The sequence below is a fragment of the Oryctolagus cuniculus genome, chromosome 1, assembly GCF_051225735.1.
Source record: "Oryctolagus cuniculus isolate XC-2025 breed Fujian yellow rabbit chromosome 1, ASM5122573v1, whole genome shotgun sequence".
NCBI classification, from domain to species: domain Eukaryota; kingdom Metazoa; phylum Chordata; class Mammalia; order Lagomorpha; family Leporidae; genus Oryctolagus; species Oryctolagus cuniculus.
Genome location: NC_142867.1, coordinates 104,367,648 through 104,392,095, shown reverse-complemented (window position 1 = coordinate 104,392,095; position 24,448 = coordinate 104,367,648). Strand labels below are relative to the sequence as shown.

Genomic DNA, 24,448 nt, shown 5'->3' with positions numbered 1-24,448 from the left:
AACCTGCCCTGATACTTCCCCTGTGTGCTCAAAATAACCTCACCTGCAAGTGGATCCCGGCACCTGCCACTGTGCCTTGTGACCATGCGGAGGAGGCCGTGGCTGCTCTGTGGTGGGAGCTGGGACCCTGACCCCCACACCTGGCATACAGGAGCTGAATACATATTTGGGAGCAGCGAGTTACTGCATTGCCAGGCCACATGATCTGACAGGCAGCCGGGACGCCAGCACCACCATAGTTGAAGTGTCAGTGCTGCTGACGTTTCCAAGAGCCTGAAAAAGACTACAGAGTTCGCCTAGCCTAGCACACAGGTGCCCGCATCCGGAGGTCCCTGCACTGAGAAGGGTGGCCCCCCAAAAGGTGACAAAGGCCAAGAGAATGACAGTCCGTGATGTCACTGGCCCCAAGCTGCTTCCATTTCTGAAGGCTCCAAGCCTGCATCACTGACTGTGTAGGATGAACCGTAGATGACTCACCTTCATTATCTTGTTCGCAGCCCTGACCCCCACTCCTCTCAGTTCTGCCTCTGTGCTCGCCTCCCCATGGGCTTGTGACATCTGCTGCATGCAGCAGCCCCAGATTCCTTTACAGCAAAATAGCTAGCCAGAAAAGAAACTGTCAGAAAACCAATTAACAAGCGGCTGGGTAGCAAGAAAGTCGTCACAGGCAAGATCAAAGGAGATGGTTCCTAAAGGCAGTATTTGCAATTGCCTGTCTGGGACCCGGCACTTTGACACTAAGAGACCTGAGGATGGGGCCTTTGCCACAGGCCAGTGCCCCTGGGGCTTCCCGGAGAGGTTCAGGGCACCCCCTTTAATCATGAGCAGGAACCGTGGCTGGTGGGAGCCCGCAGGGACCACCCGGAGCCGCTGATGAGAGAGAAAGGCAGACCGCATCTCCCCACGGCCTACAGAGGCGGCGGCTTGTGTGAGGCTGAACTTGGAGGCTGGAGAAGCGCGAGGGGAGCCAGCGTCTGCTGAGGAGCATCAGTGCAAGGTCACGGCGAGACAGGAGAGGCAGCGAACCAGGAGAGAGGCGGAGACAGAGCCAGGAGCACAGACAGACAGGCACAGGCCAAAAACTTAGAGAGGCATTTTTTTTTAAAGAATGCATTTCCACGATCCGTGAGAGTCATGAGCTGGCCCTGGAGAGGAGGGAGGATTAGGAAAGCGTGGCCAGAATGTTCTCGACCTCATCCCTGGCCACGACAAGGCCAGACCGCATTTCCTTCCACACCCAAATCATGAGCACCTAAGGCTGAGGTTCTAAGGGCCCCAAGGAGCCCCAGCAGCCTCCTCAGTGAGGTCCCACGCCTGCCGCATCAGGAACCAGCCCCTTAGGCAAAGTCCTGCCCTGCATGGCACAGCTGCCGCTGCGCGAGGGGACACCCGGCTTCAGACCCTGGTTCTCAGTTCTCCTTCCTGTGGGACCTGCGCCTTCCTTGTCTGCCTCTCACCCACACCCACCGCCCTCCAGGAGCCAAGTGTTGGTTACTGCAGAGGCAGCCGGACGCCCCCACGCGCCGCAGCCTGAGGCTGAGAGACGTTGCCTCACCCCACGCTAAGACCTATCCCAACAAACCAATATACGCCCTGGGTGGGCCCCTTCCAGACCACTTCCCTTCCAGAGAACACCACTTCCTCCCGCCCCAGATGAGTCCAGATGGGCTCAAGCCAGCAGCCCTGAGGTCTTACAACAGGATGTTACCCAAAGTCTGGTCGGTGCCGTCCAGAATCGACTTGCAGGGTCGGAACACCAAAGCTCAGCTCAGGTGAGCTCTCCCAAACTCAGTCCAGGGCCTTTGGGTCTCCTTTAACCAAAGGTCAAAATGTGGGGTCTCCATCCCAAGGTGGGCTTCCCTTTCACATGCAGAGGCCAAGGGATGTGCCTCCCCATTCACAGGAAGACACACCAGGACCCCTCTCTCTACCCCCTCCCCATCACAGTCAACCCTCCCCACCCCCCACGCCCCACCTCTAGGTCTGGAGCACCCTTCCCTGGCATGCCACTCACTCCCACACTTTGGTGCAGACATTTGGTCTCTGGCGAACGTGCCCACCCTCAATCAGCCAGGCCAGCCTCTGCTGTGTGCTGCACCCTACACCTGCGTGGCCTGCGTGGCACAGGAGAGGCGCGAGACGGCTTCTGGACCGGGAGAGTGCCTGAGGTGGGGCGCAGGGAGATAAATCCCACCCCGCGCTAGGGCGGCGATCCGCTTTAGTCACCACATCTCTCTCTTTGGTCAGAACGGGATTTTGTAGCTGGGCACTGGCTGTACAGGGCGACACCACACTCCCCAGTGTCCACTGGAAAAACGAGCACAAGCGACACCCACTTAACACACCTATGGGTGCGTCCTAGAACCGGAAGTGCCTGCTCCCCTGCTGCGGTCGGCAGCGCTGACACCCTGGGGGACGGCTTCCTGAGGGACGCTGGGAATCTACTCACCAGAGTGAAACAACCTTCCTTAAACCCTGAGGAATAACCCAGTAGGAATTTCCTGGCAGGAGCCACATGTGGTCTCACGCAGTGGGACAAGACCTGGGGATCAGTTTCACGCACTATAGAGGTTCTGCGCATGCGCTGAGCACTCCTCCTGCCAGCCAGGGGAGTGCTGTGGGCTGGAAGGCTAAGCCGCCTCCTGCAGTGTCAACATCCCATGTAGCCTCTAGTTGGAGTCCCAGCTGCTGCGTTTCCCATCCCGCTCCCTGCTCATGCACCTGGGAAAGCAGCCGGAAGGTGGCCTAAGTTCCTGGACCCCTGCACCCACATGGGTGACCCGGGAGAAACTCCTGGCTTTGGCCTGGCCCAGCCACAGCTGTTGCAGCCATCTGGGGAGTGAACCAGTGGATGGAAGACCTCTCTCCCTCTTGCTCGCTCGCTTGTTCTCGCTCGCTCTCTCCTTCTCTATCTCTGCCTTTAAAAAGGAAAGAGGTATTGCCTCTCTCTCCCAGCACCCTTAGTGACTTGTTTTGTATCTCCCCTTCTCCCTGCCCCCCTCAAGGCTCAAGAGAGAATGCAGGGGCTGGCCCTATGGCATAGGAGGTTAAGCCTCTGCCTGTGGCACCAGCATCCCACATGGACACAGTTCGAGTCCCCATTGCTCCACTTCCAATCCAGCTCTCTGCTAATGGACTAGGAAAGCAGTGGAAGATGGCCCAAGTCCTTGGACCCCTGCACCGGAGTGGGAGACCTGGAAGAAGCTCCTGGCTCCTAATCAGCACAGCTCTGGTCATTGCAGCCATTTGGGGAGTGAATCAACAGATGGAAGACCTTTCTCTCTCTGTCACTCCCCCTTTCCGTCTGTAACTCTGCCTCTCAAGTAAATAAATAAATCTTTTAAAAGAGACAGATGGGGGTGGGGGGATGCAGTAAGGACCAGCCCACAAGCAGTAGCAACACTAATCTGCTAACCCTCTGAGTGATCTTGAGACATTTGCCTTCTCAGAGAATGTTCTGCAAAATGATGAGCTGGATTAGACCAGGGGGTCTCAACCATGACTGGGAATCACCCAGGGAGCTTTTTCTTGAAAGATGTATTTATTTATTTGAAAGACAGAGTTATATATATATATATATATATAGAGAGAGAGAGAGAGAGATCTTCCATCCTCTGGTTCACTCTCCAAATGGCCACAATGGCCAGGTCTGGGGCAGGCAGATGTCAGGAGCCAGGAGCTTTATCCGGGTCTCCCATGTGGGTGCAGGGGCCAGGAACTTGGGCCATCCTCTGCTGCTTTCCCAGGCACATCAACAGAGAGTTAAATCAGAAGTGGAGCAACTGGGTTTGGAACAGGTGCCCATATGGGATGCCGGCACTGCTGATGGCGGCTTAATCCACTATGCCACAAGGCCAGCCCCACCCAGGGAGTTTTAAAAATCAAGATGGATCTGAATCATGTCAGACCCATTAAAATGAAACATCTGTGGGGTGGAGAGCCTCTAACTTGGGACTATATGCACTTAGATTGACTTCATCACACCATGTTGTTCTCATCGTAATTCAGCCCAAAGTAGCCTCTGCTGGACTTCGTGTCTTATATATAGCCCAACACCTACTACTCTAGCAGGCGTCACATACAGGACATGCTCACTTTTCCTTCTTAGAATACATAAATGGAACTTTCTCTAAGGGGGAGGGGAGACCTCTGTTTAGGGGCAAGGGTTGTGGGCCAGTGGGTTAAGCCACTGCTTGGGAAACCCGCATCCCATATCAAAGTGCCAGTTGTAGTCCTGCCTCCTTTTCTGAACCAGCTCCCTGCTAATGCACCTGGGAGGCATCGGGTGATGGCCCAAGTACTTGGGTTCCTGCCACCCACATGGGAGACCCTGATGGAGTTCCTGGCTCCTGACTTCAGCCTGGTCCAACCCTGACTATTGCAGGAATTTGGTGAGTGGTGAGTGAATTAGTGAATGGGCAATCTCCCCCAACCCCCACCCTCACACACACACTATCACTCAGCTTTTCAAATAAATTAAATAAAAGTTTCAGGGCTGGTGCTGTGACACAAAGGGTAAAGCTGCCACCTTGGGTGCCAGCATCCTATTGGGTACCAGGTCGAATACCATCTGCTCCACTTCTGATCCAGCTCCCTACTAATGTGCCTGGGAAAAGTAGTGGAAGATGCCTCAAGTACTTGGGCCCCTGCACCTGCATGGGAGACCCAGATGAAGCTCCTGGCTTCACATCAGCCCAGCTCCAGCTGTTGCAGCCATTTGGGGAGTGAACCGGCAGATAGAAGATCTCTCTCTCACTCTTGCTCTTGCTCTTTCTATAACTCTGCCTTTCAAATAAATAAATAAATCTTTTTTTAAAAAAGTTTCAATTAAAAAAAACTCAGTTTAGTTGATTTTTATGGCTCTAGGATGTTGAGGGGATTCATGTGGCAGAAAGAACATGGGCTCAGGAATCACTCAGTGGGTCTGAACCCCAGCTCTGCTCCCTCCTTCTCTGAGCTTCCTCTGGGAAAAGGGGAAGTTGCGGCACCTTCACCCCTCAGGCCCTGCCTTGAAGGCCTCCCCCAGCTCTGCTCAGTGCCACCAACCCTCCCTGACTCCCCTCCACCACCACCAGCTGATAGCCACAGGGAACAGACTCCCAAAGGGCCCAAGCAAGGCTCTAGATGTGGCCGCCGAGTGCAAGAGGGAGGGGTGAGTGTCAGATTTCTCTCTCAGGACACAGAACTGGGAGGTGACAAGAAAGCAAACCAGAGGGGAGGTGGGAACTGAGGCTGGCAAGTGCAGAGGAAAGAATGGAGAGACCACAGTGAGCTGGGGTCAAGGGAGGCTGCAAATCAGCAGAAGCTGTGATGCACTGAAAAGGCAAGAGTAGGACCCAGCCACTAGCAGAGACCGGAGGAGGCCTGCCTGGAGAGCTGGCCACCTTCCTGGCAGAGAACTAGAGCACAGATCCAGGGCTCCTGCTGCAGGGAGGCCGCAGGGCCACACTGCAGGCTCTGTGGGCATTCCTGCTCCCTTCTGCTCCCCGTCCTGTCACCTGCCTCCCCAGCTTCCCTTGAACTTGAGTGAAATGTGTAAACAGTTACATCACTGAAAGATGTTAACCCAACCTCTTAGCAAGTAGAAATGGACAGAGAGAGGATCCAATTAGTAAGGAAGCCACCTAAAAGAAGAATAGCTAGAGATTCTGAGAATAATACGAGTTGACATACAAGAAATCCTTTGCAAATGCTGGCTTAGGAAAAGTAGGCAAGACTTGGAAATGGAAGCCAAACACACTGTCTCATCAGCCATCACGGCATAAATCAGGGAGGGGAGCACTTTGAAGTACATGCTGCTGGCCACTAGAGGGAGCGGCTTCCTCGTGCAACATTGCCCAGCCAGTTCCCTTCCCACCTGAGTCACCGGATGCAAAGGGCCCGCTGTCTTTCTTCCTCTTTCAGACAGGTTGAGGCAGCAACCTCTCTGGAACCAAATGGCTCTTCCTCCTCCATTTTAGTCATGACAAGGCCATGTTTGGCAAAGTCCACGCCATCACCCAGAGTCCCTACACACGCAGACAACAGCCGTGTACATCTTAGGGCAGGGAAAGGTTGAAAGAGGGAGAACTAGGAGAAGAGAAATCCAATGCTGCCCTCAAGCTACAGCCAGGATCTGGGCAGGGACCGCCTGCAGCAGCAGAAGTAATTCATTTGTGGCTCAGGACAAGAAGAGCTCCTGGGAACCACAGCTGTCCACTGGCGGGTGGGTTGCTGGACAGAACACTGATGAAGCTGACCTTGACCATCTTTTGCGTGTGGTTCAGATGGGACACCCATAACGTCCCTTGCATCTCTGAGTGTCTGCAGACAGGAAAGGAGCCTGTGTCCCAGTCCCTCTGGGTGGGTCTTTGCTAGCCACAGCATCACGTGCCTGCAGGGGGTGGGGCTGCTCAGGAAGAAGCCACAAGTTTGAGGTTTCAGAACCTTACCCTGAGTGGTCAGAGCCCACCCTGTAAGGTCAGAGGACACCATGAGTCCAGTTTGGGTGCCCCTTGCTGTTCCAAACACATGGCTGTGGTAGGCAGTATATGAAATGGGCAAACCAAAGCTGGGCTGAAAAAATATGTTCAAACATCCTTCTAGATGGGCAATGGGAGAGAAGCCCAAAGCAGCGAGCAGCGCTGACGCCATGGGACCACCAGATGCAGGTCTGAAAGCTGGGAACAGAGCCGGGGAACCTCCATCTCAACATCACAGCAGGAGCACATAGAATAAAAATGCTGTACTGTTTAAGCTCAACCTGGACAAGTTTCCCCCAGTGCAGAGGGGAGGTGGAAAATACCAGCACAAGGCCAAGACGCTGTGGGCCTGGAGAGGTGGGGGACATGGTCACCCATGGAGCTACCCCCACCCCCACCCCAGTGTCTGTCACCACCATCTACCACTGTGTGACCTATTTCCAGACCACAAGCTCAGGGAGCTGAAAAGGAGCAACAGCAAAACCGGTCAACAGCTACAGTTGAACACCTAGGAAGAGAAGCGGGAAAAATTGCAAAAGTCTCCTGTTCTGCACGGCCTGAAAATCCAAAATTACAAAACACACTTTTAAAAACCTGATGCTAAGTGTGACAGCCAACAATATCAACAATCGGAGCATGAATCAGCCCAGATAAAATTGGTTTCAGGAAGCAGTCACAAACATACATCAGCACATCTAGGATATTCCAGAGATAGATGCAGGCACGGAGGCCGGCCCGTGCAAACAGGACTAACGGCTGCGGCAGCACCCACTGGGGTAACAGGGCCCCATGGCGCGCTACTCCTAGGGAAGCACACAGAGGTTTGGCACGGCCGCAAGGCAGACTCTTGGAGGGGACCCTGACTCATCTGAGGGACTCTGCTGCTATTGACGGGAACCGCTGGCTTCTGGCTAGAGCGGTCAGCGGCAGGGTTGCAACAGCAGGCTGATGTGGCAGAAGCTGGGCCGGCTGTTCTCAGCAGGAGGGGGACGAGCACGGCTCCGTGGGGTGGAGACTGGGGGCCCAGCTTGGTGGCTGCAGCTGTGTGACACAGCACCAGCCCGCAACTCGGGGAAGCGAGCAGGCCGTGCATGAGAGGCTCGGTGATGCCTGAGTGGTTCTCACCCTGCTTGCTCATTCTCCATCTCATGCCAGGCGCACCCAGCAGGTATGGGACCTGAAGCTTACATGGTACAGAGGGCCCCGCTTCCAGGAAAAGATTCCAGGGGGCCAGAATTGAGCCTAGCAGTTTAGACACCCACACTCCACAATCCCACATCAGAGTACCTAGTTCAAATCCCGACTCCAGCTCCTGAGTCCAGCTTCCTACCAATAGAGATTCTGGGAGGCAGTAGTGATGGCTGTAGCAGCTCGGTTCCTGCCACCTGCCAGATTTTGTTCCAGGCTCCTGGCTCCACCTTCAACCTAACCCCAGTCCCTGCTGGCATTTGTGAGTGAATCAGCAGATGGAGCTCTCTCTCACTCTCTGCCTCTCAAATTATAAAAATAAAATAAAGATTCCAGTACCGTATATCTATCTATGTATAAGTACAATTAATATGTGTCAACTTTTTAATATTTAAAAATGAATTAATTAATTAAAAACAAGAGTACCAAAAGAAAAAATTCCAAAATCACAAATTCAAAATAGCCCGGGACCAGTGTTGTCATATGGGGTTAAGCTGCCATTTGAAATGCCAGCATCCCATATCAGAATACCAGTTCAAGTCCCAGCTCCTCCACTTCCAATCCAGCTTCCTGTTAATGCATCTGGGAAAGCACAGAAGATAGCCATAGTACTTGGGTACCTGCCACTCATGTGAGAGACCTGGATGGAGTTCTGGGCTCCTGGTTTCAGGCTGGCCCAGCCCTAGCCATTGCAGGAGAAATGAGAATGATCTCTCTTCCCCTACATTGTTACTCTGCCTTTCAAATAAATAAATAAATATTTTTCAAAAAAGAAATCTAAGCCCTGGGCAAGTGAGGGCCCTTAAAGATTAAGCACAATTAGCTCCTTGACAACTCTGCTTCTTCCTGTACATGTCATGGTTTGCAACAGATGTGGTTCCTTTTCCATTGCTGTCCGTCTCGCTGGACTGGATGGCGCATGGAGGCTGAGGCCATGTTGGTCTCCACCTGGCCTGGTGCTCTCACATACCAGGTCCTCAATGAGTGCTCATGGGATGAATTAAATACTCATGAAAAAGCATCTGCCAGGGGCTGGCACTGTGGTGTAGTGGGCTAAGCCTCTCCCTGCAGCACCGGCACCCCATATGGGCACTGGTTCATATCCCAACTGTTCCTCTTCTGATCCAGCTCTCTACTATGGCCTGGGAAAGCAGTAGAAGATGGCCCAAGCATTTGGGCTCCTGCACCTGTGTGGGAGACCTGGAAGAAGCTCCTGGCTTCCGGTCGGCCCAGCGATGGGCCTTGTGGCCATTTGAGGAATGAATCAGTGGATGGAAAACTTTTCTGTCTGTAACTCTACCTCTCAAATAAATAAATAAGTAATCTTTTAAAAAAATGCATCCACCAGCCCCAAGGAGCATCGACAATGCCCCTGGTACCGGTCTCTGCTCTGTGGCTCAGACCTTCGGTCCCTCTGGCCCTGGGCTCTGGAGTCAGGAAGCTTAGGAATGGAGCTCAGGCCTCCCCTTGCACACCCGAGCCCTGCATCCCTTCTCCGCCTCCCTCACGCTCCCTCCACACTCCCTTCCCTCTCCACCAAGGCTCAGCTCCTACCTGAACATTCCCTGGGCCTTTTCACCTCTGTGACTCTGTGGCTGGCATTTTCCTCCCCAAACCACATGTCCACACCCAGCAGGGTCTGCTCAAATAGGTCCTCATTCCCCCCCACCAAGCACACACCAGAAGGAATCTCCCCTACATCTCAACTCCCATAATTAGAGTCTGGGTTTTTTTTTTTGCTTATGGCAACCATAACTCTGATTTATTGCTGATTTTATTGCTTTCTGTGTTCCTTAAACCCTCCCTGAAAGATCAGCTCCTTGAGAAAGGTCTGGCTCAGCTTCAGTTCCCTCCCACTCACCCATTCCCCAGGCAGAGAGCACCTCATGCTAGCTCATACTGGTTAAATGGAAGAAAGAAAGGAAGAATAAATGGCTACAAGTCTGTTCCAACAGACTGGTCATGCATTTGCTCCACAAAGCTTTATTGAGCATCTCTTATGTGCAGAGCATGGTGCTGGAAAATACAACAAGCACACGAGATACCGTGTTGCGCGGAGGCCTCGGAAAGATTCCCAGAGGCACTAAACCCAGTGGCACCGGTGGGCTCCCATGAAGGTGGGGAAGGCTCGGACAGCAGGGGTGGGGGATGCTGCACCGCAGGACTGCAGAACGCCACGCTGGGCTGCAGGAGAGGCCAGCCGCAGCGGAGGCCCCGCACCTCCCATCTCCTCCCTCCCTTCCGCCTTCCACACTCACCTCCCCACCAGCGCCGCAGACTGATCCAGACCCCAGAGCGTTGTGATGGGCCCTGTGCCTCCCCTCGCCATTCCTCAGGGTCACCGGCTGAGAGCGCCAGTGCCGCCTGCTCAGGGCATCCCGAGGCCTCAGCTCCCTCACCCACCCATCTCGTGACTTCTTTGACTGCCTTCTGCTGCATGCAGGACTAGGACGCCCAAACCAGGCACATTTCAGATCACAGTGAATTCTGCTTTGCCTACAGGTTGGCCTCAGGGTCCTGGCCACCAGAGCACCCTTCTGTGAACATTTTGCCAAATGCTTTGGCTGCCACTGCCTGTGACTGCTGAGGCAGGCCAGAGCCTTGAAGAACATCTCCTGGCAGGAGGCAGTGCAGGCCGGTCCCCACCTCTGGAGCTTGGTACCATCAGGAGAATGTTTTTCTTTCCACCTCTGATGCACACCAGGAGCTTGGCCACACCCATCCTTTGTTCAGAACACTGTGTTTGTAGGAGTTTGCCTTAAAGCACATGTTGGCTATGAAAGAAGTCAGCTCATGGCAGGTGTCATGGGCCACGCAGTGCCACCGGCCAACAAGCAGCATCTGGCTTGAGGGAGGAGGTGGAGGAAGCTGCTGTCTTCCCCCGGAGCGACAGCTCACTGACTCTGGAAATTCTGCATTCTCATTTCTCAATTTCTGCCCCAGAGTGTGACTCTGCTTTCTCTCTTCTGGGAGGAACCGTCAGGGATAAGGAGCCGGGGGGACGCTGGTGCAGGCAGCAGTGCGTGCTGCTCGCCGCTGCCTGATCAGACCCCTCGGGAGCTCAGGGATGGGGGTGGGGAGAAGCTGGCAAGGGCGGATTCCTGCAGGCATGTGTGCACCCCGTTCCTGCGTCTGCATCTTGTCAAGCAGCTAATCAGCTCAGCATTGGAGAATCCCCTCCGGGTCTGGATGCAGAGGGCGCAGAGAGAGACTCTCCCTGGAGACTGAGTTAGAAATGTCACGAGCTGGAACCAGACAGCAAGAGGAGGTGCAGAGAGAGAGGCGGTAGCAGCCACAAGATTTCATAACTAATCCATAAGGGGTTAGGAGGAGGAAGTGTAGGGTTTCTGCTGCTGCTGCCGTTTTCCAAGGAGGTGAAAGCAGTCTGGGAGGGAAGACAATAGCTGCCTCTAGGTGTGCAATGGGACACGCCTGGGGTCATCCCATGCAGATAAATACATGGTGTGGCACCAGGGGACAGGACAGGGCTGGGCTGGGGACAATGCAGGGGATTTCCAGGGACCTGCTTTCTCCACCCAATGGAATACAAATACAGAGTTTGGAGGGGCAGGTGTTTGCAGCCACTTGGGGCACCCACATCCTATATCACTGTGCCTGGATTTGAGTCCTGCCTCTGCTTCTGATCCAGCTCCCTACCAGTGTGCACCCTGGGAAGCAGCAGATGATGCTTCAAGTACTTGTATTCCTGCCACCTGCGTGTGAAGCCCGAATGGAGTCCCAGGCTCCTGCCTTTGGCTAGCCCAGCCTTGGCCGTTGCAAGTATTTGGGGAGCGAGACGGCAGGTGAGAGATCTCTGTCTCTCTCTCCTTCTCTTTCTAATAAATGAATCAATTGTAGAAAGCAGGATTTGAAGAAGTAGCTTGCTCAGACTTGTACAGTGGAAAGAACTGGGCTCAGCAGTGGGTTCTGTCTGGCGCTGGACTGCCTGGGGAGGTTGAAGAGGCAGAAGCTGCCTCCTGGGAGAAGCAGGGAGGATAGCCTACTGGTGACGCCAGTGGTCTGGGGACCATCCAGGCCTAAAGCAGCCCCCCTTCTCAGCCCCTAGTGTAGCTGAGCAAGCACTGGCTGAAGACACGTGAATCCTGCCATGAGTCCACTTATTATCTTGGACAAATCCCTTTTCCACCCAGCACCTGCTTCCTCAGTGGAAACAGACAACCCCCGAGGCCCACTAAAATTCTAACACAGGTGCATCAGCGACTAAGCTCTTTAGTTCTTTTATTTTTTTAACATAAGCCTTTTTTTTTTAACATAAACAAAGGATTCTTTCCTAAATGCTTGGTCTGTAGTTATGATATTAATAAACGTCTAAGGCAGCAAAACTGGAAAAACCCAGAGAAGGAAACACAAATCCCTACCACACCAGCACTTCAGGGCAGCACTGCTAGTGTTGTGCTGTAATTTCCCCCTTGTCTTTCTTTTACTATGAAAATATCTTTTTTTTTTTTTGTTTTTTGGACAGTAATTGAATAACATCGTCCTCTACCAACTCAACCTCGACTCCCTGCCAGGAATAGGACCAAGTGCTCTATAAACACATCACCCATCTTTATAGCAACCCTACAAGGGAGATGGCAATGTCCCCACTTAAAAATAAATAAATAAATGAAGTTCAAGAGTAGATTAAAGGGGCTGGCGCCGCGGCTCACTAGGCTAATCCTCCACCTTGCGGCGCCGGCACACCAGGTTCTAGTCCTGGTCGGGGCGCCGGATTCTGTCCCGGTTGCCCCTCTTCCAGGCCAGCCCTCTGCTGTGGCCCGGGAGTGCAGTGGAGGATGGCCCAAGTGCTTGGGCCCTGCACCCCATGGGAGACCAGGAGGAAGCACCTGGCTCCTGCCATCGGATCAGCGCAGTGCGCCGGCCGCAGCGCGCCGGCCGCAGCGCGCCGGCCGCGGCGGCCATTGGAGGATGAACCAACGGCAAAGGAAGACCTTTCTCTCTGTCTCTCTCTCTCACTGTCCACTCTGCCTGTCAAAAAAAATAAAAAATAAAAATAAAAATAAAAGAATAGATTAAAGGACCTACCTGTGGTCATATAACTAACAAGGAGCAACCCAGAATTCTTACCACCTGCTATAACTAAATTTTTATTTAGTTTTTAACATGTTCCCATTTTCAGAAACTTTTTTACCACATTATTATATATGGCGTCAGGGCCACACAGTCCCTCACTGGTTAACATTTAAGATGTTTCCAGTTTGCACTCTTATGGACAACACTGTACTTATCTTCCTTCTGTAGCATTCTTTCTACTCAGCAGCCATTATTTCTTCAGAGTAAATTTGTAGAGGGCAAATATCTTAGGCAAAGGTTATATGCATTCTTCTTTTAAATTTTTTAATTAGTCATTTGATAGAGAGAGAGAGAGAGAGACAAAGCTCCCTTCTTCTGCTTCACTCCACAGATGTCTGCAACGACCAGGGCTGGGCCAAGCCAGTGGAGAACCAGGAACACAGTCAAGGTGTCCCATGTGCATGGCACAGACCAAATTACCTGAGTCATCACAGCAGCCTCCCAGGGACTGTACAAGCAGGAAGCTGGAGTCAGGAGCCGGAGGCGGGAACGGAACCCAGGTACGCCTAGGTGGGATGCAGGTGTCAAACACAAGGCTAAATGCCTCTTCCTAAAGGGTATATATTTTCTTAAGGCTATTGACAGGCCCAGGCATTGTGGCACAGCAGGTTAATCCACCACTTGGGATGTCTTCGTCTCATATTGGAGTGCTGGTTTGAGGCCTGGCTGATCCAGCTCCCTGCTAATGTGCCTGTGAAGCAGAGGATGACAGCTCAAGTATTTAAGTTGCTGCCACCCACATAGGAGACACAGATGGAGTTTCTGGCTCCCAGCTTTGGCCTGGCCCAGCCCTAGCTGTTGCAGACATTTGGGGAGTGAACCAGCAAGTGGAAAGTCAGTCAGTCTGTCTCTGTCTCTATCTCTTATCTCCCTCTCTCTCTCTCTGCCTTTCAAATAAATAAATAAATTTTTTTAAAAAAAAGCTATTGATAAACACTGTCAAATTGCCTTCTCCATAAATTGAACAATTATTCTGCCTCAAACACATTTGCTTACAACCCTGTTAATATTGGAAATGATCTATTTATTAATCTTCTCTGATTTTATAAATGAAATTTCTTGATTATAAATGAAGGTGAACTCTTTTCTAAAGTCATTGGCCATTTCATAGTTCATTTAGTAAATCCTTGAGAGATAGGAGAGAAATAAAAGACTAAGATCCAAAAGAGAGAACATTAATTTCATTCCTTTAACGAAAACAAAGTACTTGACATAGGCTCATTATAGGCCCTGCAGGCATTAAAATGAAAAAAGAACAGGGCCGTGCTGTGGTATAGTAGGTTAAGCCTCCGCCTGCAGCACCAGCATCCCATATGGGTGCTAGCTCAAGTCCTGGCTGCTCCTCTTCCGATCCAGCTCTCTGCTATAGCCTGGGAAAGCAGTAGAAGATCGTCCAAGTCCTTGGGCCTCTGTATCCACATGGGAGACACAGAAGAAGCCCCTGGCTCCTGGCTTCAGATAGGCCTAGCCCTGGCCATTATGGCCATTTGGAGAGTGAACCAGCAGAAAAGAAGACCTCTCCCCCACCTCTTTCTGTCTGTAATGCTGCTTCTCAAATAAATAAATCTTGGAAGGAGGGAGGGAGGGAAGATGGGAGAGAGGGAGGGAGGGAGGGAGGGAGGGAAGGAACAAGCAAATATTGAGCACCCAGCTTACATCCAACATTAGACATCCTAACTCTCAAAGGAGTCACAGAAGGTAAACATGTATCCTCCCAGAAATGGAAGGGAAAGAGAAGACATTCAAGAAGATTGATTTGATTTGATTTGAAGCCAGAGCGAGACAGACACACACACAGGAACAGAGGTCTACCATCTTCTGATTTATTCCTTCAAATGACCACAGCACCCTGGGGGAAGGCCGGGTGGAAGCCAGGAGGGTGGAACCCTATCCGGGTCTCCCATATGGGTGGCAGTGACTCAAGTACTTGAGCCATCAACTGCTGCCTCCCAGGGCGTGCACCAGCAGGAAGCTGGAATCAGGAGCAGAGGCAGGACTTGAACCCAGGCACTCCGATATGGGATGTGGGTGTCCCAAGCAGTGCCTTAACTATTGCCCCAAATGCCTGCCCCAAGAAGATAATTTGAACTCACTTCCTCCCTTACCTTTTCTTTGGTGTAATTAAGTTCTGTCTCAATGGGTTGGTTGGGTCCACCTTCAACCCTAGTTGTTTGTCCACACACCCCTGTTTCCGGATCACCTGGGAGCTCCAGGGCAGGCATGATTCTTACTCATCGTCCTGTCACATCGTGTCAGTGAATGATTTCATAATCCCGACCTAATTATTCAGTGATGTAAATTATGACAGGTTGCCATGTCCTCTACCCACTCCCTACCGCCCACCCCTGCATGAGTCCACTGCATGCCTGAGAGCACCAGAAACCCAGAGCAGGAGATACCGGGGAGATAGGAATACACATTAAGTTAGCACCCACAGTCTTCAGCTATCGGCTTGATTAAATAACCAGCCACTCTCAGACTGCCGGAACACCAGGGACTTTACATGGCTGATTACGTGTGCATTCAGGGATGTTGTTGTTTGCTTTGTACTCTTTCTCATCACTTGCTGATGTACACATCACCCCCCTCCCACCTCCCAGAACCCCCAGACTTCACGATCATCACCTGCGCCTCATCTGGGTGTGTGGCTTAGAGGACCAGCAGCTCACACACAGGCGGATCAAGTTTGTCTCACCTGCAGCTGCTGTCTCATTGCTCCTCTTTCACCTGCTGTGCTTGCTCCAGCAATCTCCAGCCCAGTGCCTCTGGGCCAGCTCAGAGCAGTTTCACCCTCACCCCCTGCACGGCCTGCTTTTTTCCCTAAAGCCTATCTCCTAACACCAGGGACATTCCCTGAGTTTTCCATTTACTGTTCACTGATGTATTTTATCTGTGTTGCCCAAAGCATCTAGGATCAACACAGCTAAGTAAACGTTTGCTTAATTCACACTCTGATGAGGGCACACTGCTGATTAGAATTTCAAGAGAGCTTCAGATGAGTGGGGCTGGGGGAGCTGGGCGGGACAGGCTGCCAATAGCCAGATTTGAACCTGACTTGAAGCGTAAGTAAGATCCAAATCAAAATGGAAATGTGGGCAGGAGGGGCTGTGTTCCTCCCACTGCTTTCTTTCCTTTCCCCGTCCACCCACTTCTGAGGGGTCTTCAGCTGGACAGAGAAAAGAGATACCTGGACAGATGCTGCAGCAGGCCAAGAAGGGCCCGAGCTCCCGCAGGCGCACACAGGCCTCGCCGCTGACCCTGCCCCTTGCAGAGGAAGGAGCCTGAGAGGCCAGCAGGCAGACACAGCTGAGTAGGCTGAGCAAGAGGACAGGGGAGGATCGGAGCAAGAAGGGGGTTTCCAGAGGTGCGACATGGAAGTAACACCCAAGGAAAAGGGAAGAAACACTTTGCCCCATGCTCTGGGTGCCATATGCAGCAGCTGGTGTTACAATGCTTGGTGTAATGGGCTGCACTTGCACACCTTCCTAGAAGCCACAGGCATAGGCAGTGGGCTGCAGTGGGTATCCTGGAGCCCGCAGGCCCCTGTACCAGGTACCATATCCATGTGACCTTGCTGAATGCCACCAGGCACTGTGTGCCCGAGACCACCAGCTGGGGGTTCTTAAACTAGAGCGTACATAAGGACCTCCGTAGAGCTTCTTGTCTAGTTTCACCAGTGTGCAGTGGGGCCCAGGAGCATGTGTTGTTAACAAGCACCCCCGTGCATGGTGCAGATCTAGGCCCCACACTGACCTGTGGAACCAGAACCGTGTGTGTTCAGCCTGACCCTGGGGGGCTAGGAGCTACCCATTGGGCCTATGGGCTCCACCCGCCCCTAGGCCCCTGTCCCTACTGAGAGTCTCTCCTGCCATTGCCTCCACAGGACATGCCTCCTGCTGCTCCAGCCTCTCTCTCGCCGTCTCTCCTGAAAACCTCCCCTCCACTCCAGCTGAAACCTCTCTCCATAAGTTCCTCTATGTCTTCGTTCTTCTACCTGTGCCCTATGACCTTCAATGAAACCCAACTTTCTTGTGGAGTACACGGGGCCACCACTAGCCTCTCGGGACATTTTTAAAAGGTGACCCCTTCGGGTGAAGAGGTCACCTCCGTTGAAAATGTCCCTATGGGCAACCCAGCCATCGTGGACCCAAAGCATGGTGAATGCTTGGATTGCAGCCCCTCTCCTCCACAGGGCACAGACACCAGCTGCAGCCGCAAGCACCACTCCTTGTTACCCTCCCTGGGGACTGCCTGTTCGCCCACCCCCACTGGCCCCAGGCCCGGGAAGTGGGTTGATGTCCTCTTCACTCCAGTGCTAGCCCAAACCTTGACTCCACCTCTTCCGGTAAAAACCTCCGTCACTCTGCGCCTCGGTCAATAGGCAAATCAGCCTTGAATGTTCTTCATGACAGGGAGGCAGTGAAGACTGACAGCCTCTCTCTCTCCCTCTCTCTCTCTCTCTCTCTCCGCCCCCCCCCCCATATCCGCCATCTTGCTACAGAACTTCAGCATCCACAGCTTCTCCAACGCTGGAGCCGCACAGCTGACAAACGCCCTCAATCTGGCAAACGTCAGACCTCCACTCCTCCAATTGCCCCAGTCCCGCCACCTTGTCAGAATTGTCCCACACAGGAAATCTCGCGCTCCAGTGGCCCTGCCCTCAAAGCCATGCTCTTCCCACGCAGCCGTCTCCTGCCTCCTCACTTCTGCGCCTTTTCTAGGCGTCACAGACACCGCAGGCCCCCAGAGTCCTCCTTGTCTGGACCACACCGTTGACGACCCCAGCCGTTTTCTCACAGGCAGCTACCTTTACCTTCCACCTCACTCTTCTGAGCAAGTCCCGGGACCCCTCCCGTCCTCCTCCCTGCAGAGAACACCACAGAACTCCGCGCTGCCCGGGCGCCGCGGGGCGCAGACGCAGCCAGGCTCTCGGCACCTCCAGGCGAGGATTCCGGAGCCCGTCCAACCCCTCCAGCCCGCTTCGAGCCCCTCCCCCGCTCCAAACTGCCTCCATCTCCACAGACGAGTCTCTTGGTACTTTCATGAGAAAATTGAAGCTCTAAGATGAGAGCTACCTTAACTCGCCAGCTGCCATCTCCACCCTTGTCAAGCTCGGCTCAGCCCGTTCGTCCAGCTCTGCGGTGTCCCGGGACAAGGGTCCGAACTCCCGCCTGAGGCCGGGCCCGCCACCAGGTCTCCTCTCTTGGAACCTGACTCCGTCCCTTTCCACGCCTTGTCTTCCAGCATCTCCTTCTCTAGGGTTTCCTGCCTCTTAGTCTCAAAATATGAGAGGACTGCAAAGAGTTCATGGGAAATATGTATTATGAAAAAAAAAAAAACAACTATGCTTAGATCTCAAAATGTTTGTGCACTAAAAGTTATCTTTTAATCCCCTTGTTCCACAAACTTTTTGAAGTACCCTCATGTGCTCAAGTTTTGCAACATTTACAAATTAGCACCTCCCTTTCCATAGGCTTCCCACCCCCTCTCCACTTGCCTTCTCCACTTCCTCATCCCCCCTTCCCAACTCAATCCCCTTCCAGGGAGTAGCTGATATTGGCCACTCCTCAGTCACAAATCCCCTGGATGGCTTCTAGGCTGTTCGTGCTGTTGCGTTTGACTCTATTGCTCCCTCTCTGTCTTGAAACTGTCTACTCCCCTGTGACTGTGATGCTACCCTCTCTCTGTCACTGTGGATCCCACCTTGGACACTTCTTCCACCCACCCCTTAATCATTGGGATTCTCTGCCAGTCAGTCCTGGGCCCGCTTTTCACAATCCACACATTGCTCCTGGATAATAGAATCCATGGTTGATGTTTTCCTTGTGATCTATATTCTGATAACTCCCAGATCTATCCTCTCAGCCTGGACTTCCTTCCAGAATGTCGGATTTGCACATACACCTGCAGCTAGACATCTCCACTTTTTTTTTTTTTTTTTTTTTTTGAGGTGTTTCCACAAACACCTCAAACTAAACCTGTTTCGGCTGAATTCATCCCCACTCTAGCCCCAACTCCATTCCTCCTGTGATCCCTGTCTTAGTCAGCAACACCATCATCCACTCACGCAGGCAAGCCAGGGACCTGGAGTCATCCTTATCGCCACCCTCTCCTCAGCAATCTACCTCGAAGATCTGCTTTTTATTACCTTAATTTTCTAAATATGTCCTTTCCCCTTCAGCTCTACACCTGCTGGCCAGTTTGTGATAACTTATCGTCGCTGACCTGGACCAATGTCCCAGCCTCCTAACTCAACTCCTGGTTCCAGATTTTTTTTGCTTTCACATCCATTCCCCCGCATAAGCACGAAAGTGATCTATCTGAACCCAGATCTTGCCACGTCACTCTCTTGCTTTAGAATCCTGCTGCCTACAGGGTTTCGAATTCTTGGCATGATCTGTAAGATCTCCTATGACTTGGTCCCTATTCATTCAGCAGCAGCAGCAGCAGCATCTGTCACTTTGTCTAGAATACTACCTGTTAGTCATACCCGGCTCGCTCTGTGCTGTTCTTAGGCAACCAGTTTTCTCGCCCAGAAATACCCACAGCCAACCTCTCCCATCCTTCAAAACAGCGCCTCAGCCATTGACTCCATTCTTGCACTTCTTTTGCATTGCAAAGGCTTTCAGCACTTAACCTCTACCTTATCATTTATCCAGCATTTTGAAATTATCCCTCTATGGATCTATATCCCAACACAAAGCCAAAAGCTTTGCAAAGGGAGGGATCAAGCACTGGTCTCTGTGCCCCTCCTCTTATCCGGGCTCAACACAATATCTGACGTGTATTAGGCCGCCAGGAAAAATTGCTGATTTGATTAATTTTCAGAGCAAAGTGACAAAGTAGGGATTGCAGATGGAAAAGCTGAGACTCATACAGCAGGGAACACACTAGTAGGTGGGAGAGCACCAACTTGAAGCCGACTTTAAAAACCTAGGCTCTAGCCGGCGCCGTGCCTCACTAGGCTAATCCTCTGCCTTGCGGCGCCGGCACACCGGGTTCTAGTCCCGGTCGGGGCGCCGGATTCTGTCCCGGTTGCACCTCTTCCAGGCCAGCTCTCTGTTGTGGCCAGGGAGTGCAGTGGAGGATGGCCCAAGTGCTTGGGCCCTGCACCCCATGGGAGACTAGGAGAAGTACCTGGCTCCTGCCATTGGATCAGCATGGTGTGCCGGCTGCAGTACACTGGCCGTGGCAGCCATTGGAGGGTGAACCAATGGCAAAGGAAGACCTTTCTCTCTCTATCTCTCTCACTGTCCACTCTGCCTGTCAAAAAAATAAAAATAAAAAAAAATCTAAAAAAAAAAACAAAACAACAACAAAAAAACCTAGGTTCTTTCAAGTCTGAACTGGAAGACAGGAGTGAAGCCTAGAGGTGGAGGTGAGGATGAGACATTGAGACAGCAGCCCAGGTGCTGGTATGTGTGAGGATGCGAGGGAAACAAAAGGGGGTGAGAGTCTGGAGGTCAGAGGTCATGGACAGAGGTTTTGGCCTTGTTGGTTCTGAGCAGAACCATGATTTGCAGGCCTGTAGAGTAGCTGAATTCAGGTGCTGGGCCTAAGACAGCCTACATCCCCACAAATGCCCATGACTCTGCTCCACAATCATCTTCTAAGTCCTGTACTTCCTCAGCCACCTCTCCAGGGCACAGGCCTCCAAGAAATCCCTAATATAGGTAAGACAGGAAATATCCACAGAATTTCCAAGTGATATTAGAAGATAAATAATTATGGACCCATGGAGATAAGAGCTGCCCATATCTGAGCTCTGTGAGGTCCCTCTCCTCCTAGCCATCTTCCAGGGCCTCCCCTACACCTTGAAACAAAAAAGGCAGCCAATGAAAGAGGTTGAGAGGCAGAGGCAGCAGACAAGCCAAGGAAAATCCAGGCCCAGGAACACACAGAATGAAGAGAGCCTTCTGAGACAGTAGCAAAGAGGGGGCCTGCTAGACATCGCTAAAGGGCCCAAGCCCACGAGCATCACACAGGGGTCTCCCCTGCCACCTTTCTGCTGAGCTGGAATGTGTCTTCTCCCCTCCACCTCCTAGGCTGGGAGATGATTACTCCAGGACAAGGAAGACACAAGGACATAGGCTTGGAGAAATGCCAGGGAGTGACAACTAAAAATACCATCTCATGTTTACAAAACACAGGAGAAGGCAACACGGGTGCAGATACCAAGGGATAAAGAGAGGGTGCCCTCCCCTGGAAACCCCCATGGCAATGGTGAGGAGCCAGAATGAGCTCAGTAACAGGGAATCTGGCAGGTGCACAGGACGAGAACACCCCTGGCCTCACCTGGATTTCTGGGCACCAAGCCAACCGATCACCTCCCCCAGGGGGTTCTGGGAACAGAAGAGCTTGTATCCTGCCTAGGGGAAGGGGCCAGAGCAAGAGATTCCTGGAGTCTTCCAGTAGCCTCTGCTGTCCTCTCCTGCCTTCACAAGGGGAGACAGTCAGGCACCTGTTCTCCACCCTGTTTCTCCTCTGAATACTGAGATAAGGGCCTTGCATTCACCAAGTTCCACAGGAGATGGAATTCACTGTCCTCCTTTTCCGTCTCCCCCGGCCAGCTCCACCCCAGCTCAGCTGCAGTGGAGGGCCCCTAACCAGCTGGACAGGTCACATGCTGGAGGCCCAAGCAAAGCACCAGCAGCCCTGAGTCACCCTCCATTGTTCAAGGAGGGACAGCAGCCTGGGAAACTTGGAGTTTTCCCCCCCAGGGCGGGTGTGGGCAGCTCCCAGGCACCACCTCAGTGGAATCTTGCCAATAATAATAAAAAGGAAACAAGTACCAATTGAGTGCTTTCTCCATGCCAACCACTGTGCTTGCGTGTATTATCTCATTAAACTCTCCCAACAACCTTAGGAGGTGGGTGCTACCATTATCTCCATTGTATGGTATGAGGTCACAGATAGCAAGCAGAACACAGTTTTTCCTTAGGTGTTAGGCGATCTGGCCAAAGCCCACCACTCACAGGAGCCGCCCTCCTGGCCGCCACACAGACCCTCCTCCTTGCTGTATGGGCTCTGGCGATTCCCTTTGGATGCTGCTCACATTTAGCAAACTCTCCTGGTTTCCCTTTGACGTGTAAGCCTCCTGAGGTTAGGGCATCACATCAGCAGTGCTTTGGGAGTGACAGCAAGAGCATAAATGCTAACCGAACGATTGAAGTTTTCGAAACCCCATGAGTCATTTTTAAAACCATTAATATTTCCCATCCCAGGAAATTCCTACCCTCTAGAGCAGGGCTTTATGACCTCAGCACTACTGATGTTTTGAGCCAGAATCCCCACTGCCATGGGGATTCTCCTGTGCATGGTAGGGTGTTTAGCTGTACCCTTGGTCTCTACCCACCAGATGCCAGTAGCACCTCCTACTGGGTCGTGACAGCCAAAAATGCCTCCAGGCACTGCCAGATGTCCTCTGGGTAGCAAAGTTACCCCCAATTGAGCACTACTTCTCCAGAGTAAGCAAATAAAATAATAGTGTTTATTCCCTCAGAGTGAAACAGCAAGGAAGCTTATTTCTACTTACAATAAAACAGCATTCTTAAACCTCATAGTTAATAAAAGAGTCTGAAAATTACTTATAGAAGTCCCAAAGCACCAATTGCAAAGATCAAGATCATGTCTGTTATGCCTGAATTAAACCCCATTCTGCTTATAGAGTCTTTCGCAGCTGCATGTCACAGGCTAGTGGGAACCCACAGTCCAGAAGCTTGGGTTCAGGCGTAGACGTTGTGCCACAGCAGGTTAAGCCACTGCTTGGGACACCCCCGTCCTATATGGGAGTGCCTAGGTTCAAGTCCCACCTCTGTTTCCAATCCAACTTCCTGCTAATGCACACCCTAGGAGGTAGCTGGGGATAGCTCAAGTACTCCCTGGGGCTCTGCCACCCACATGGGAGACCCAAATGGAGTTCCTGGCTTTGTCCTGACCCAGCCCCAGCTGTTGCTAGCATTTGGGGAGTGAACTAGTGGGTGGAAGATCCCCTCCCTCCCACTTTTCTTTTCCTCTCCTTTCTCTCCCTTTCAAATAAATACAAAGATATAAATAAACTATTTTTTAAAGGCCTAGGTTCAAATTCTATCTTGCAGTCCCAAATCATCTATGTAACAAGGTGGAGTTGCATGAATATGCTAAAGTCTCAGCTCCTTTATCTACTAGTGTTGGGTCAATTTACTGAATATTGCCTAGTCCCAGTTCTAGAAAACAGGAGTGATCTCTCCTAACTACCAGAGTTTTTGTAGGGAGTCAATATAATAGATAGGAAACCACTGCCTAGGAAGGTTTGGCTGAAGAGGCTAAAAAGTAGTCACTTCTTTCCCTTCCCCACTTGGCTGCAGGCCCTTGAGGGCATCATACACATCTGATTTTTGTTCACCACACCTTCAGCAAAGCAGTTCTCGACCTGGCTGTTCCCATGAATACTTGTGGAGCTGGTATCCAGGCCCCACTAAATATCCACTAAATCAGAATCTCTGGCTTGACAGTATATATCGCAAGTGCTTAAATATTTATTCATTAAAAAGGTAAAATATTATCTTTCACATAATTTTATTGATGTCAGAAACATCATAGTAACATCTGTATTAATTCTAAAAATATATCCTACCTGCATCCATATCAGAGTGCCTGGCTCTGCTTTCCATCCAGCTTCCTGCTAGTGTGCATCCTGGGAGGCAGTGGTGATGGTTCAAGTACTCGGGTCCCTGCCACACCTGTAGGAGACCTGGATTGAGTTCCTGACTCCTGGCTTCACCCTGACCCAGTGCATTTGGGGAATCAGCTTTCTTCCTGTCTGTGTCTTTGTATCTATACCTTCCAAATAAAATTATTAATTTCAAAAGATACACTGTAAATAAATTAATCAAAATCTCCTCAAATGGCATGTATTATATTCTTAGGATATACATGTTTTATTAGTATTTTTAAATTTTATGTTTTAATTTAATAATAATTTAAAAATATATTTTATGTATTATCAAAAAACTTATCTTTAAAGTGATAATTCTGAATTGAATTGCTTGTTGATAGAATAAGAGTTGCATTAACTCACTGTTTCTCAATGTTTAAGGAAACAGTACTACAAATATTTCTGAAGTTAATATAACAATAGCAAATTACATAAGCAATAATTGCATTGCTACACAGGCCAGAAATAGAACCTCTTTCTTTTTTTTAAATATGTATTTATTTATTTGAAAGTCAGAGTTACACAAAGAAAGAGGTCTTCCATCCGCTGGTTCACATCTGCAATGGCCGGAGCTGCGCTGATCCAAAGCCAGGAGCCAGGAGCTTATTCCAGGTCTCCTACATGGGTGCAGGGGCCCAAGGACTTGGGCCATCTTCTACTGCTTTCCCAGGCCATAGCAGAGGGCTGGATCAGAAGTGGAGCAGCTGGGACTTGAACCGGTGCCCACATGGGATGCCAGCACTGTAGGCAGTAGCCTAACCCACTACACCACAGCGTTGGCCCCGAGCCTGTTTCTTATCAGGTGAGGATATACTGTCACTTGTTTCTGTTGATAGGAAAGGTGAGTTCTTATAGTATGCAATAATGATATCTAAATACTGCTTCATAGGATCAAATCAGTACAAGAGGAAAAAAATCACAGTTCACAATTAATAGCATAAAAGTTAACAAAATTTAAAGCAATTAAATGAATTAAGAGGTGTTACTATGGCTCAGCAAATAGAATGAC

General features: G+C 51.3%; 1 long non-coding RNA gene across 2 annotated transcripts; it reads left to right on the top strand.

Moving 5' to 3' along the window:
• Window positions 1-15,736: 15,736 nt before the first annotated feature.
• LOC149128533 (uncharacterized) lies at window positions 15,737-18,042 on the top strand. Of its 2 annotated transcripts, none has more exons than XR_016213196.1 (3): window positions 15,737-15,805; window positions 16,627-17,088; window positions 17,245-18,042. It is a non-coding gene; the product is annotated as an uncharacterized LOC149128533 (long non-coding RNA). The 2 variants fall into 2 exon arrangements; XR_016213192.1 differs by lacking the exon at window positions 15,737-15,805 and adding an exon at window positions 15,819-16,107.
• The last annotated feature ends 6,406 nt before the right edge of the window (window positions 18,043-24,448 follow it).